The 16,481-nt window shown below is 45.3% G+C and overlaps 1 protein-coding gene across 1 annotated transcript in view; it reads right to left on the bottom strand.

The window, feature by feature from the left end:
- TMEM117 (transmembrane protein 117) overlaps nucleotides 1–15,469 on the bottom strand; it is a 2,083,068-nt gene extending 2,067,599 nt beyond the window's left edge. Inside the window, exon 1 of the mRNA XM_086938367.1 lies at nucleotides 15,146–15,469. The gene's annotated coding sequence lies outside the window, so the exon portion shown is untranslated. The remainder of the gene's footprint in view (nucleotides 1–15,145) is intronic.
- Nucleotides 15,470–16,481: the final 1,012 nt, after the last annotated feature.

The raw sequence follows: 16,481 nt of genomic DNA, 5'->3' as shown, positions 1-16,481 counted from the left end.
TCATATGTAATAAAGCCACAAACCGTTTTAAAAAATGGTGAAATAAATAGTTTACACAGTAATTATACTGAGACTTTTACAGTTTTTAAAACTATGTAAACATCTGTTGGAATCTTTGGATTAAGCATTAACATTAGAGCATTACTTACATTTAGCAAATTATAAAGCTTAAGGAAGCAAATATTGATGTCTTATATTGCACGGGCTCACAAATATAATGTTTCAGATCTTGAATAGTCATCCTATATAGGCCTCCCTCTTCCTAGATTTGTCCCATTTTGAGATGTCTGAATGGAGCCCAAGGACATCTGTTCTTGTTATAATTGTAAAGAGCACTATCACCAGCGAGGGTATCCTGGTCCTGAGAAGGTGTGTGTGCCTCACCTTACCTATAGTAGGATTGATTAACTGAAAATCCAGGTCTTCAGCATCATGCTATTAAGGTCTTCTTTAAATTAAAAATTAGTCTTTGCATTTCTTGACTATGTAAAAAAGTTAAACAATGTTGCGTCCTTTTCACTTGAGGCAAATCCCAAAGGAATTGAGAGAAGTGGGACTGTCTACAAGCCTCCATGTCTTTTTCAAAAAACTTCTATTTAAAGTACATTTTTTTTTAGGCTTGTAATAAAGCTTTTTTTTTCAAAGGAATTACCTTCTGATCAATGTCAATACCAAAATAATCAGATGCATTTAAAATATTTTTACTTATATATAGACTCTCTAAGAATTTCCGTTTCACTTAAAATGATTATAGGAAATGCATTCAATCCCATAAAGGAATGTAGGTGGGATATACTTTGAGTGTATATCCCAAGTGCTGTTATCCGGGGTTTCATAAACTATATGAATACCTGCTACCTGCTACCTGATATACCCATTTTTATCAATTGGTACGATATGCCCCTGGTGATATAACTAAAGTGGTCTCTAAGCTAAACCTTATAATAGCAAATCACAATTCAAAAAGCATTAGAAATTTTACAAGGTAGGAAAACAGATTGACTAACATGAAACATTCAAGAGGAATCACAAATAGATTAGTGTAAATGGTTTATCTTCCATGGTATACTGAAAATGTTCCATCTGATACCCTTAAAAACACATTTCACCATGAATACCGGGCAAAGAAAATGAGTTTGATTTATAACTCCAGGGGTGCAAGTTGTTTCATAAAAATATTTTTGGAGAAAGAGATGTGTTCACTGTGACTATAGGATCTGGATCTACTCTCAAAGTCAAATGGATACTGGAAAGTAGATATAAGCTATGAATTACATGTTCTTAATGTGAATCATATTCCCCTCTCTGTACAGCTAATTTAGCAGTTATATTAAATGCAATTACATTTCAGTTTGTAAAGCTAAACATTGAAACATTAAAGCCATCCATATATTTTCAAAATCTTTTACCAAGACTTGATAAGACTATAAAAGGCATTTATTTTACAACCCTACCAGCATTATCAGAATTTATCACAACTTGAACATACTTTTTTTACTCTAACAAATCAACATTAAAGAGGAGTTTTCAGATGATATAAATATAAAACTATCCCTAGTAATTTTTCCTCCTTCATTAAAATTGTTCCTTCAATAACATGCAATCAATCTTTCATATGTAATAAAGCCACAAACCGTTTTAAAAAATGGTGAAATAAATAGTTTACACAGTAATTATACTGAGACTTTTACAGTTTTTAAAACTATGTAAACATCTGTTGGAATCTTTGGATTAAGCATTAACATTAGAGCATTACTTACATTTAGCAAATTATAAAGCTTAAGGAAGCAAATATTGATGTCTTATATTGCACGGGCTCACAAATATAATGTTTCAGATCTTGAATAGTCATCCTATATAGGCCTCCCTCTTCCTAGATTTGTCCCATTTTGAGATGTCTGAATGGAGCCCAAGGACATCTGTTCTTGTTATAATTGTAAAGAGCACTATCACCAGCGAGGGTATCCTGGTCCTGAGAAGGTGTGTGTGCCTCACCTTACCTATAGTAGGATTGATTAACTGAAAATCCAGGTCTTCAGCATCATGCTATTAAGGTCTTCTTTAAATTAAAAATTAGTCTTTGCATTTCTTGACTATGTAAAAAAGTTAAACAATGTTGCGTCCTTTTCACTTGAGGCAAATCCCAAAGGAATTGAGAGAAGTGGGACTGTCTACAAGCCTCCATGTCTTTTTCAAAAAACTTCTATTTAAAGTACATTTTTTTTTAGGCTTGTAATAAAGCTTTTTTTTTCAAAGGAATTACCTTCTGATCAATGTCAATACCAAAATAATCAGATGCATTTAAAATATTTTTACTTATATATAGACTCTCTAAGAATTTCCGTTTCACTTAAAATGATTATAGGAAATGCATTCAATCCCATAAAGGAATGTAGGTGGGATATACTTTGAGTGTATATCCCAAGTGCTGTTATCCGGGGTTTCATAAACTATATGAATACCTGCTACCTGGGACTGGCCTTTAGGTACGGAATACAAAGATGGAAGTATAGGTTATATGTCCAGTTTACCCTTAGATATTAATATGATAAACCTTTTCTATTTTGTCTAGTCCCTAAAACTGATTAAAAGTCTCCTGGGTGAAAGGTTTGCTGTCAATTCTTGAGATTAGATTTTGCCCTGTGAAGTTTTAAGTCATGATCTTGAGCATATTTGTACAGACTTGTTAATCAACGTTGAAGTATAAAAGGATCATGGCATTATCAGCATATAGTATAAAATCAATTTTGATTTTTACCAATTATTGGTGGAAATGTATTACAAGAGGATAATACAGCAGCAATGAATATACAGCTAAAATAAAAGAGAGACTAGAAGGCACCCATTTGTTAATCAGTTTGATGTCATGATTTTTTGAGAGAGATCCCTGTCGAACTTGTGTCCGGGTCTCAGCATAAAATAAAATTAGGATACTTAATAATTTGTAAATAATTTCTCTATTGACCTTATCAAATGTCATGGTAAAGTCAATAAACTATTTTTCTTTACCATGTACTTCTCATAGATTAATTTACAGTTGCAATTATGAAAAGCACAGCACGATTTTGTCTAAATCCGATCTGTTCCACTGGAAACTTTTTTTCTTTATCTATATACTCTTGGAGTATTCAAGAAGGATGGCCATGTATATTTTACCTATCACATCTAAGAATGCTATCTGCCTATAATTTCTTAGTTCTGATTTATTTCATATACATTGGAATACCTATGCTGCTTTTTCAGATGTCAAGGACATCTACTATGTATAAAGCATGATTGTTAAAAATGGTCTCTAGTTGGTAATGGTATGCACCCTGTCGAAGTAGGAACCCTTCCTTCTAGTCAGGATAAGGGAACTACACACCTAAGATAACCCCTGCTTGCACCCTTGGTAGCTAGGCCTGATTGCTCATGCCAATCTCAGAGGCAATCGGTAAAGTATTTGTATATAACACACAGTAACACAGTGAAAACATTATAAATGGACACCAAACCAGTTTGGAAAAATAAAGTTTGTTTATCTAAACTAAACAAGACCAAAACGACAAAAATCCAATATACACAACTCAAAATATGACTTTTAAAAGGTTTCAAGCAATTCTGTTCATGGAAACCTATGGATGTGTGATTTTTACTTAAAGTACCTTAAATGAGTAACAATCCACAAGGCAAAACAGCTGCAGAGGGAAGTGTCGGAAAACACAGCGATGCGTCAATTCCTAAGTCCTTGGGGAGGGTAAGTAACAGTTCTGCTGCACGCAGTACAAGTGATGTGTCTAATCTGGACTGTAGGGGGGAGTAATCTGTCAATTTTAAGATGGTTCTGGTCTGTGGGTGCTGCATCGGAGATGTGTGGAGCACAGGTGTGATGTGTAGAGACCTGGAATGTGCTGGAAGTCGATGCGGGCACAACAAACAGCTGCTGCATCGATTTCTTTAGCCGCGGTCCCACGATGTGTTGTTTCTTTTAGCCGCACAAAAGTGCCTGCGTTGGAGTCAGGACGGTAGTCTCAACTTCAGAGACCCGTGTGCTGATTTTGGCGTGCGGCAGTCCTTTGGGTCACTGGCAGGTGCTGCGTCAAATTCTTCAGCCTCATGGGGCTGTGCGTCAGGATTTTCTCCTGAATGGCAGTGCTGCATTGGAAAATACATCCACAAGAAGAGTGAAATGTCAATTTTGTTGGTTTCTTCAGTTCTTTGTAGATCATCGCAGCAGGAACAACCTCAAAGGGCCCAGAACTGGATTTGATACCAAAAGGCAGGTTAGAACTCACTGCAGTGGAGTTCAAGGATGCTGCAAGTAAAGTATTTGTACCCCTGAGACTTCTTAGCAGGAGGCAAGCTCTACTTCAATTCCTTGAAGAATCATCCTAAGCAGGATACCATAGCAAGGCAAAGATTTGGTCCTTTTCCCTGCCCACAGACGGAAGCAGCAACTGCAGGCCAACCCAGCACAGCAACACACAGCAAAGGGGCAGTACTCCTCCTGGCGGGAGCTCTTCGGCTCCTCTTCTTGGCAGCGTCCTATTAGTCCAGAAGTTATCTAAAAGTCTGGGGGTTTAGGTCTAATACTTTTACCCTTTTTCCCTTTGAAGTCTTTGTAAGAAAGTCTCTCTTGTTCAGTAATAACAAGTTCTGTCCTTTCTGGTCCAACCACACTACAGGGGTTGGAGACAGGATTGTGCAGGGCAGCCACAGCCTATTTAGTGTCAACTCCTCCCACCACTCTAGTCCAGGAAGACTCATCAGCATATGCCCTTTTTTAGTCTAAACCAGACACTGATTCCACAGGCAGGCAGACGCACAGGATGATTAAACAAGAAAATGACCACTTTCTAAAAGTGGCAATTTCAAACACAATTAAAGAACAACCTTTACTAAAAGATGTGTCATTCCATTCTGAGCTCAGGGAGCCAAAACTCCAAATCTCTAGCTGTTCCCAATTGAAAGTTACACTTGCAAATTGTTACATGGCAGCTCCAATGATAGCTTATGGAGGAGCTATTACTTGCAATAGTGAAAACTGAAATTGACAGTTTTTTACTATCAGGACATGTAAAGCACATCAGTACATGTCTTACCTTTCACATACACTGCACCCTGTCCATTGTGGTTAATTTGGGCGTCCATGTAGGAAAAGGGAAGGCGATGGCCTGTCAAGTAGGTGCCATTGCCAGGTCAACATGGCAGTTAAAAACTGCGCAAACGGAGGAGCCACGCGCGTGACCAAGGTGGCCGTCTGAGGGCTCAGCTCCGCCGCCCCACGTCCTGCGAGGATCCGGTCTCCTAACCCCGCTCCCTGCATGGACCGTGCGAAGCGACGACTCCTGCTGTAATCCCAGGCCGCCCACGAAGCCGGGAGGAGAAGATACCCTGTGTTGCATTCCGCGGCCTATCGGCGATTGAAGCAGGGGACTAGCGTGATCGTGCAGCCCGCCCTTAAGTTAAAAACACCGGGCCTCAAACCGGAAGCTACCCGTTCGGCCCCGCGAGATACCCCCGGCGAACCTACAGTGCCGTGGTGAACTTGGCAGCAGCGGGGAACAGCGTTTTGGCCTTTGTGAGGCTCTGGGGCCGTGCAGTCCCCTGGATCGGTCTCCTGTGCTACGGAGAGAGGGCTGCCAGCTGGGAGCTTGCAGTGCCGCACTTTGAGGCGACGAGACTGTGTCGACGGTGATCCGGCACGCTGGGGCCCTGGTGAGTGGAGTGCCAGGAACTTGGGCACCCTGGCGGGCGGGACGCCACACAATCCACGGGGAAAACTGTGTTCAGAGGCTGCTGCGACGACCTGCAGGCCACAGAGGTCTTGCCTCTTGGCGCCTAAATCGGGTGGACCCGCACTGGGGACGGAGCGCCGGGAAGAAGACAGCCCTCGCCGGCTTCTGAAAGGGAATCCGGCTCCATCTCTTCGGAGCTGCCGGGGTGGCTGGACGCTCGCGGCGGGGCTCCGAGCGCGACTCCCTGCGCCACTGGGAAGGGAGCACTCACTGCATCGGGGAGAGTCGAGGCAGGGTCGGACCCAGTGGAGGAGGTAGGAGACGTCCTACCCCACGAGACACAGGGTGCAGGGAGCCTGAATCGCTGCCCAATACCCAGGTGGGCACACGCGGAAAAACAGTGAGGGGCAAGATTTGTCTGGGCACCCCCCCTTGGTTACTCGTGTGTTGGATTGTTGCACCGGGGCCCCTGGCCTGGCTACCTGACTTTGTGCTGGCTCCTGTTGGGCCCTCCGCGGAGTGCAAGGCAGGGTTGCGCGGTTGGTGATCACAGGATCCTAGGGTCTACGATGCACCAAAAGGAGGACAAGCGGTGATTGCTGCCGTGTATGCTACCTCTTCTGGAGACATATCTATAGCCCCATGGTGCCTGCATGTGGTGATCTGAATAGGTTGGTTGGGGGTGGCGCCCACAGACTTGGTGGTGTGACGGGCGGTGGCGGCCGGGTTGGTGTACGGCGGCACACACAGATTGAGGAGGAGGCGGCTCCCGGGGCCTCCATACAGGTGACACCCTGCCTCGCTGTGGTGGATTTGCCTGACCAGAGCTGTTGTAAGATGGACTGGGCAGCCAATCAGAGACGCAATTAATGTAGTTACTCCAGTGATTCCTTCCGTGACCTCTCCGCTCGCTGGTGACTGCAGGTGATGCGGAAACGGCGTTACGATGGCTACTAATCTGGACGCTGAAAAATCCTCCTCTAGGTCATCCAAGGGATCCAGGACCATTCAAGCCAATAAATTTGATCGTTATACCATGCCCAGGGGGTCCCCACAGAAGTAAAGAAGGCTCAACCAACGGTTGGTGGTGCTGCTAGCCCTCCTGCCAAGCCAACTTTGACATATGTCATGGCAGCCATAAATGGGGTTCAGGCTTCCTTGGGGCAGAAAATGGAAGCCTGGATGACAAGCTGGACACTGTCACAATTGAAGTGAACCCGATACGGGCGGACTTATCCAAGGCAAGTGAGAAAGTCAAATCCCTCGAGCTCAAGACTACCAGTCTGATTGATGACGTCTCGTCATTGCAGCAAGAAGTGAAAGATTTGGAGATCTCGAGAGCCCTGATAGATCGTACACTTGACGAATTCGAGTGGAGGGCTAGGCGTAACAACATTTGCCTTCTTGGCGTGCCCGAGAAGTCGGGGGCATGGCCCCGGATCTGTTAGTCGAGGATATTGTCCTCAATCACCTTAAGCACAAGGGACTGAGTAATTTCTTCACAGTCGAACGCGCACACAGGGTGCCCGGGGGGGGGGGGGGGTAGGCCCGGAGCCCCCCGCCCGATGATTGCGAGGGTCCTGAATTTCAGAGACAGGGACGCGATTCTACAGGCGGCTCGAACAGGACCCCCCCTCCGATATGAAAATGCTACAATCTCCCTTTTTCTGGACTTCATCCAAATGGTGCAGAAACAACGACAGAGCTTCCTGCCGGTAAAGAAGAGGCTCAGGGACAAGGGACTGAAATACGCCATAATGTTCCCGGCCCGCTTGCGGGTGGAACTCAACAGGAAGGCCTGGTTCTTTGACAACCCGGAGGTGCCGTCGGACTGGTTGGACAATAATGTAAATGTAAATGTATAGGCATTTATATAGCGCACTACTTAACCGGAGGGTCCCAAGGCGCTTCGACCGCTGCGAAACCCTTCCTGGCTTCCCTGAGAGATGGTCCCTTAATGGGTATCTCCAGGGTGAGACCAGGCATCCCCGGCGGTCTGGTGGGGCCGTTAGTGAGGATGAGGCAAGCTAATGCCCAGAGTTGCCGAGTGTGATCGCTCATCAGAGTGGGCACCGAGGCGAGAGAATTATCGAGTCCGCTGACCCTGGTCCAGAAACCTGCCGCGCTGGGAATCGAACCCTGGTCCCGGGCCGTCCTCTGCTCTCGGGTCTGCCGCCTCTAACCAGTGAGCCACACTACCTCACCCGAGGGAGCCGGAGAAACAAGATCATGGAAGAGATGACGAGCTACGGGAACGTGAATAGATAAGACATTGGGAGTTAACATCTAGTAAGGTGTTTAGGGGAGTGGGGTGGTTCCATTAGTGTGGAATGCTGGGGACTTAAATGATTGCCTCAGGAGGCTGGGTGGGAGGCTGGGGGGGGTTCTCTTGGCCTCCTTCCGTTTTCTACCTTTAGTTAATTTGTAGGTTGGTGTTTGGGCGACGGACACACTGCTAGTTGGGAATGGGCAAGAGACTAATGCAGGGGTGCAGGGAGGGGGGAGGAGGGCTGAATGTGAAGGGGTTTATTGACATAGTGAGGGTATTGCGTGCAGTCATATTAGCAAATCTTTTTATTTTTTTTTCTGCATCCGGTGACATGGCTAAGTTTGAAATGATTCCGTTCCACTACAATGACTGCGGTTAAACGGGGATTGGGGATAAATGTGCTTAGTTGGAACGTTAACGGTCTAGGGGACAAAATCAAGAGGGGAATGGTGAACCAATTGATTAGGAGACACTCCCCGGATGTTGTACTATTGCAGGAGACTCATTTGATCGGTAATCGGTGCATGGCGTTACACAAAGGGGGTTACAAAGTGATGGCACATGCAGGGTTCACCACCGGTTCCAGAGGGACGGGTATCTTAGTTAAAAACTCCTTCCCGCTGACCATCCAGGCCACGTGGGCTGACCATCGTGGGAGATACTTTGGCATATCAGGAGTGTGGGAGGGGAGAACTGTCAATTTTATGTCCATATACGTCCCACCGGGACTGCAGGCGGATACGTTTCGGGACCTTGGTGCAATTATCCTGACACTCCCCATGGGCCTGCTAGTATTTGGTGGGGATTTCAACGCGGTGATGGATGGCGAGAGGGATAGGCACCCTGCCCGAGCCCTAAGGCCGTCCCAAAAGTGGCTACCAGAATTTCTGGATTCAACCGGGCTCACCGATGGCTGGCGGTTGAAAAACCCAAACTGGGTGCAACACACACACGCATCGGCTGCTCACCATGCCTTCTCTAAAAGAGATTATGTATTAATACCGGCGGCCCAAGCGGCAGTAGTCCGGGAGGTGCGTCATTCAGGGCGCGGAATCCCCGACCACTCGCCAATCTGGCTCCGGTTGGAGGCTGGCCAAACGGATGCGGGTAGGATAGCTCCCATTAACGCTTGGCACTTAAGGGACCCAGCCACCAAGAAGGAACTCATCTCACGTACTGATAGGTATTTTCATGAAAATACAGGCTCTGTCGAGTCTGCCCAGACCCTGTGGGAGGCGTTCAAGACGGTTATCCGAGGGGAGGCCTTATCTCTAGTATCTGGGATGCAGAGGAAGAGACGGGCTGAAGTGGATCGAGCTGAGGTAGAGGTGACCAAGATGGAGAGTGAGATCTCCGACGATGTGACCCCTGAGGGTACGCACCGGCTGAAACTCCTTCAAGATGTGTACAGAGACCTAGCTAGAAATAAGGCCATTGCACAACACGCAGACACTCAAAGTCAGATATATGAACATGGCGATAAGGCAGGAAAATTGATAGCTTGGTCGGAGAGGAAAGAATGGGCGTCCAGGCTGGTGTCAGAGCAGCAGAGCGGTGCCTTCCTTAAGATAACTGACCCGCAAATGATCGCCAATGAGTTTTCTGATTATTATAACTCGGTATATACGTCATCGGGGGCCTACACGGAGGCGGAGTGCGCGGACATGATACATGATATTCCTATGCCCACCCTATCGGAGGAAGATCGGAAATATTTAGACTCCCCTCTTACTAATGAAGAAGTGGCACAGGCCATCTGTTGTGTGCACTCCGGGAAGGCTTCGGGCACGAACAGAATCCCCATAGAATTATATAAACCGAGTGCAAATAAACTTGCTCCGTTCCTTCGTGCCATGTTTATAGAGAGTAAGGAAGGGGGTCGGCTTCCCTATGATCAGCGAGTAGCGAATATAGTTGTCATCCACAAAACCGGAAAGCCCAAGACGCTCTGCTCCTCATACAGGCCCATTTCGCTATTAAACGCCGAGCCTGAAGTGTTGGCGAAGCTTCTAGCCACGAGACTGATTAACACTAACTGGGCCTGATGAAAGCCTAATGGCTGAAACATATTGATCTAGCACATGTAGTTGTCTCTAATGGTAGTCAGCTGCATATCCCAGCTCATTGCTTTTGGACGCAAGGAGGCACCCCTATGATGAAGCATGATACCGATTATGTGAGAGGGGATCCGTCCTGACAAGGGATACCCTCGATATAAAGCTTGGTTTTCCTAAATCCACCTTCTACTCAGCCACTCAGTCTGGACCTGTGGGCTCATTGTGTTTAGGTGAGTAAAGATCCCACCCGAAGTTTGAAACCCTAACATATCTGCAAGGCACAAAGATAAATGAGCTTAAAATATAGGGGTAATGACTATGGAAAGCAGAGGTGGGCCTTGTGTGGGCAGCGGGAGACTCCGATATTACAAGAATGTATACATTCTCTAATTGGCACCCACTGACAATGCATCATGGCAAAGTGAGGGGTAAACCAATCAAGTCAATGAAGCTCAGCCCCCATGACAGAGTAGTAATAGGTACATGTTCCCTGTGCTTAACATCTATCCAAAATCAGGAAAGGCATGTGATGAGCAAGCCAACAAGTGGATAACATTTCTCGCAATTCAAGGGATGCTCCAAGATGGAGCTATCTGCATTGTGGATGAGACCACCAAAATATTCACTTCTCATTATCCAGGAGAAAGCAAGCAGGAACTATCCTACAAGCTGAAAATACCGTCCCCTGTGATCAGGAGACATCCTTGATCAAAAGTACAGTAGTGTTCCCAAAGATCAGTTTCATTCACAAAATTGTAACATTCAAAGACCAGACAAGCAAGATGTGGCGGAATAAATACAAAGAATAGCATGGTAAGGATGTGGAATGTAGTTAATAGTGCATTTTGGAACACACAGCTATAAATATATTGCTAAACCATGTTGTAGTAGCGCACTGTCATTTACAGACAGCACATTTTCCATCGAAGTGGGCACTTCACTGAAAAAAAATATGCAGTTATACTGATAAAACTATATGACACACAAACTATGTTTGTGGAAATCGGGTTTTACTGAATATTTATCATTTGTGCATCCCCACATAAAGTTCCTTGATTTGTTTTGATCCTATTAAGACCTTTGTTTCCATCACACTTCAGATTTACAAAAAGAAATGTGCTTCATTTATGCTTTCCTAACTGCTGCTATAATTTTAAATATTTTTACAGTTTAATTACAGGTTTTAAATTTGTTACGTTATAAAAAATTGACAGCATACATCCTTTACTTTCACAGTCCCTATTTCCCAGCAAGATTTCTATTTTTGAACAACGCCCAAAGCAAGGTATTTTGCCCCATATTTCCCCTCTGACAGAACACGTCAGCTGTACAAATTTGCTTAGAATTTGGATTACAAGAGCAAGGGCTAATACAGCAATGCATACTTCTCAAGTACCTGCCATCCTTAACAATGGGCCCCCATAATACATTGAAAGCATTAACCTGGTAAAACATTCAGGATAACAGTCAAAAAAGTACTGTTTGGCCCATTTGAGAAGCGAGGCCTTAAAAGCGCTGAACTCTCATCATCTTTCGGAGGTATACTTACCCCATAATGCTTTTAAACTCGCAGAGAACAAACAAACAAACAAAGCTATTATCGTAGGCGCAAGACAAGGAACGCTTCAAAAAGCAGAAACACTCATGGCTATGCATCAATATGTAAATGTAAATGTATAGGCATTTATATAGCGCACTACTTACCCGGAGGGGTCCCAAGGCGCTTCGACCGCTGCGAAACCCTTCCTGGCTTCCCTGAGAGATGGTCCCTTAATGGGTATCTCCAGGGTGAGACCAGGCATCCCCGGCGGTCTGGTGGGGCCGTTAGTGAAGATGAGGCAAGCTAATGCCCAGAGTTGCCGAGTGTGATCGCTGATCAGAGTGGGCACCGAGGCGAGAGAATTATCGAGTCCGCTGACCCTGGTCCAGAAACCTGCCGCGCCGGGAATCGAACCCTGGTCCCGGGCCGTCCTCTGCTCTCGGGTCTGCCGCCTCTAACCAGTGAGCCACACTACCTCAATACATACAAATTGCCAACTCCACAGAGCTATGTTTTTTGGATCTATCAAAGGTTTGTACAAATCCAGATTTTTAGCGCTACGATTCGGCCTCTCATCAACGAGAGATGCGCTGCCACTGTGGCCCTTAGAACCTGGCTCACCATCATGCAGGCTCTGTCAGGGGCCAGAAAATATATTTTGTTTATGGTGTGCATATGTACTACTTTGCAATCTGCAAGCAGAAAGCTTCTACGTAACCTTTTTAACCCTAATGGAGTAAGAACATGCCGTCAAGCCCTGCTATTTATTATGCTTGCAAGGCCAAAGTGCCCAAGTAAAAGCTTGCCTGGTAAAATGTATCATCATTGCTGAGAAGCTATTCAAAGTTGGGGCATAACCTACCTGAAGAACTTATTCCTAAATGTCCCCCCCCCCCCCCCCACCTCCACCTCCATTTGCACTTTCTATGTACTGGCACTTTTGTTCTTGCATGTGTGGCACCATTAAGCACAATTGTAGAGATGTCATGTGACTCTTGCGTGCTTTTGTATCTTATATTTGTTTTTACACTTGCAACGTGTACTTTTTATCATTTAAAGGTTTTTATGTAATGCATCGTGATTAATAAAACACATAATCACTTCACAGAATCCTCTAACTTTGCAGTCAGAGAAAGGAAAATACACATCGGTCTCCATGTCTGAAGACATAACCTAACATTAGACCTTTGTCTTTGATCGCACAGCAAATGCGATAAGATAAAAACAAAATGCAAAGACATTATTACTCGTTCGCCTTCTAAGCACCAGCTATTGGGGGCGTGCAGCCCCTCCAGACGTGCAACGCCCACCTCTATGGTGTGGGGAGACAGTTTTCTATACATAAAGGTGAAGTCCCCTCAGATTGTCTGCATGAGTGTATGGGTTAGCCCTTGTAGTGGGGCCCCAAGAGGGTTTCTTACACCATTGAGCCCCCATCATACCCCTACTATATGCCAAGCATAATAGGGTACTTAGTGTGAAGCCTAGCAATTTCCACATATAGGCATGGCAAGCTCTTGTCAGTTCCAGTGCATGAAAAACAAAAAGTTCCTTCGGCTGGAAGTTACTTTGAGGACAAGCAAAAAGGTTGGCTGCGAAAACGATATTCACACATTTTAAAGATATTTGCAACGCGGCCAGGCTAGCACGGGAGCCTTACTTGAAAGTGAGTTTTGGTTAAAAAAAAAAACAGCAAAAAGGCACTGAGACTCGTGGAGCCGAAGACCATCTGGGTCCCGGAGAAATAAGTGGTGCAATAAAAAGTGAGCGGAGGCCCACAGGATGAAGCATCCCATGGTCGATTAGGAAAAAGCAGAGGACCTAGGGGCAAGAAAAGGTGCTGTAAAGAATCCTGTGGTGTGCAGAGTCCTATTATGGCACCCCTAGTTGATGAACCAGTGTAATAAACTTCAGAGGCCCTCGGAAACCACTCAGAGGAAGGCAAAAAGAGAGCACCTAGGGTCAGGAAACCAGGGAGTCGACGTTCACAGTCCTGCTCATAGTATGTGTCAAGCTTCCTAAGCGAGGAACCCGCAGCCATCGAAATAGTGACAAAAGCACACTAGAAAAGTCAGTGCAAGGCCCTATGGCACACATGCGGTCTGAAGGTTCACTAAAAATAAAATAAGGCAAAGCTAACAAAAATGCACCCCAAAATGTATACACAATAGAGAAGCTGGTAAGGAGCCCTAAGAATTATGATATCCACAGCAGATACCCAGTTTTGTACCGTTCAAAAATGTCTGTCTTGGGGCCTTCAAGCCCGCAAATCCCACAAGTCTAAGCAAAGGACAGGACTTTCTAGTACTACATTCACGTCCTTTCTTATTACCGTGCCTTGTGTCCACAATACTTAATCTAGTCACAATGCAAGCACAAACAAGAGGTCTGTGTTGACACAATAAATGATAGTGAAGAACAGCAGATGTTCACCTATGTTTTGACATCAAATACAGGTGGTGGTGGAAGAACTGATGCTGAAACTCTAGACTGTTCAGCCAGAAGCCCTTGAGATGGAACTAAAGATGTACAACCGGGTACATGATTCACTGGGAGAAAAAAAAAAAGGACAGAGAAGTGTAACAATGCGTTTGGAATGACAGGCTTGTTTTGAGGTAGACATTAATTAAATTGACGGGATTGTTTCTACAATAATCAACTTTTTTGCACTACATGTAACTTAAGTATACCGCATCTGCATTCTTTTTTTACGAATGAAACTACACCGTGTCTAACTGAATTCTTTGACTGCCCTGTACTAAAGATTCCAATAAAGTATTCAAGAGAAATATATATATATATATATATATATATATATATATATATATATATATATATACACACTGGTTTGCCCACTTGTTCTGCAACGCTGGAGAAGACATACAAAGTTGTAGGTACCCTCTGACCCACCGTAGCTACATGCAGTGTTATGCCCAGCAGTGCTGTCGGATACCATACAGTAGAAGAGTATTTCACTTAGATATGTTAAATAGATGGAGGCCCTTACTGGGCCACCTGGTAAAGTTTTTAGCCGCGGCACGGCAATGACAGATGCGCTACAGTGCATGCTTCTTGAGTTTTTCTTCACAAGTAAAAGACAACGGGGCCAGGGCCGCGTGGCACCTTTGTGCCACCGATTTCAAAGCAATAAAAGAGTACACGCTGCTGGCATGACGCCACTGTTAGCTAGATATATTGTTGGTGTTAAACAGTCTGTGGACGACAAAGTACGTAAGATGGTTTCGGTGATACGGAAGTCTAACGGGTTCAGCGGGAAATTGTGTAACGGCTATTTACGGGTTAATAAACGGTTCGGCACGTTTTACCTGCTATTCTCCTAAGCCATCCTGCAAGAAGTATCAGGTTACTGCCGTTATAAGCTTCTGCTTACGCAACGCGAGAGATACGAGAGAGCTCTCCAAAAACCATAATCACGTGGCTGAATCACAGCAGTGTATAATAATGTATCGCCTACATTAGCAATAAGGCTACAAGCAGCCGCGTTCCACGGCACAGCACCCCTCCCTTTCCTGCATATGAAAGCTGAATGGGATGTACTCACCGGGTCTTGGGCGCTACTATGCTATTTACGCTGCAATCTGGAGTCCTCTCGGGAGAAGGCTTCGGGAGGATGGATAAAGCCCGCTGCTATTAATACCACGCAGAGCCGGTGGCATGCTGGACCGCAGCCTCCCTCCCGGGCTCGGAGCAGGGGGCTGGGCGGTGCACTGCCTGCAGATCCCGGGCCCGGCCGCGCGCTGCGGGCTGTGGGAGCCTCGCGCTTTCTCGGCGCCCCTGCGCCACGGTGCTACCTGGGACGGGCGCGCGCGGCCAGTATGAGTGCCGGCGACCTACAGCTCAGAGGGGATGAGAGACATTTCCATTAGGGAGGCGCGCCACGTGATTTGCGGCAACAGAAAAGGACAGGTTGAAAGAGCTAGTACCAGGCACGGGGACAGGCCCCCCTGCTCCGCGCGCTAGAACGACGGCTCTGCACAGTACCTCCTGCCTCACTGTGAGGAACCCGACCTCTCTATGACCAGGCTCATAACGCACACAAGAGGTCGGGAAGAAGAGATTTGGGTCAAAACATCCGTGCACAGCAGGAATCTCAAATCAACATAACATTAGCAACTTCTCGGAGCGTGCAATTAATTTAGAACAGAAAGGCTAACTACATGTACCAGAATGCAAAGAAAAATCCTAAACGGTGAATGGAGAGCAGCACCGGCTTTCACTTTAAATAAGAGGCATGCAGTGGACTGAATGAAGAAGGGGTTTTCAGGCGCACTATGTGATCCAAACATGCACCAAGCCTTTTATTTTCCCGTAGCAAAACAGTGCATTCTGGTAGTGGAAGCCTTAGTTGGTTTGAGTTGGACGAACACACCTGATAACGCTTTGTCCTGATAACGCTTTGTCCATGGCCAGGTCCAGGAGGGGTTTCGTGATGTTCGATATCCACGAGGTGACTGTGCAAACTTCAACAGCAGCCGTGCCCTCTAGGTGACACCGAGTCAAGTGCGACATATTCCACCCGCATTCATTTGTTTTTATCCAACGTTTCTTTGCATGCAAGGAGATATTTTTGAGCCCAGGCTTGCAATGGTAACATCGAAATCACACTTTTCAACCACCAATCTTTAGAAATATTTTTTTAAAGAATACACAATGCAGCACATACGTTCACAAAAACAAATGTTAGTTAAGGTTAACTAACAGATCTGTTCATCCCATGGTGATATCTACCATTCTGTCCTGATTTAACAAAACAAATGAATTGAGATATCTGTTCAGGGAATCAGTTGAGTTTATATATGAAGCACGACAGGCTTGCAGAACTGGCAGAAGAATATGACACTGATATCTACAAAACGAGAATATTGCATCAAAATGTT

This window comes from Lissotriton vulgaris, chromosome 1_1, assembly GCF_964263255.1.
Source record: "Lissotriton vulgaris chromosome 1_1, aLisVul1.2, whole genome shotgun sequence".
Classification (NCBI taxonomy): domain Eukaryota; kingdom Metazoa; phylum Chordata; class Amphibia; order Caudata; family Salamandridae; genus Lissotriton; species Lissotriton vulgaris.
The sequence above is the reverse complement of the archived record's forward strand: the minus strand, read 5'-3'. Positions and strand labels throughout refer to the sequence as shown.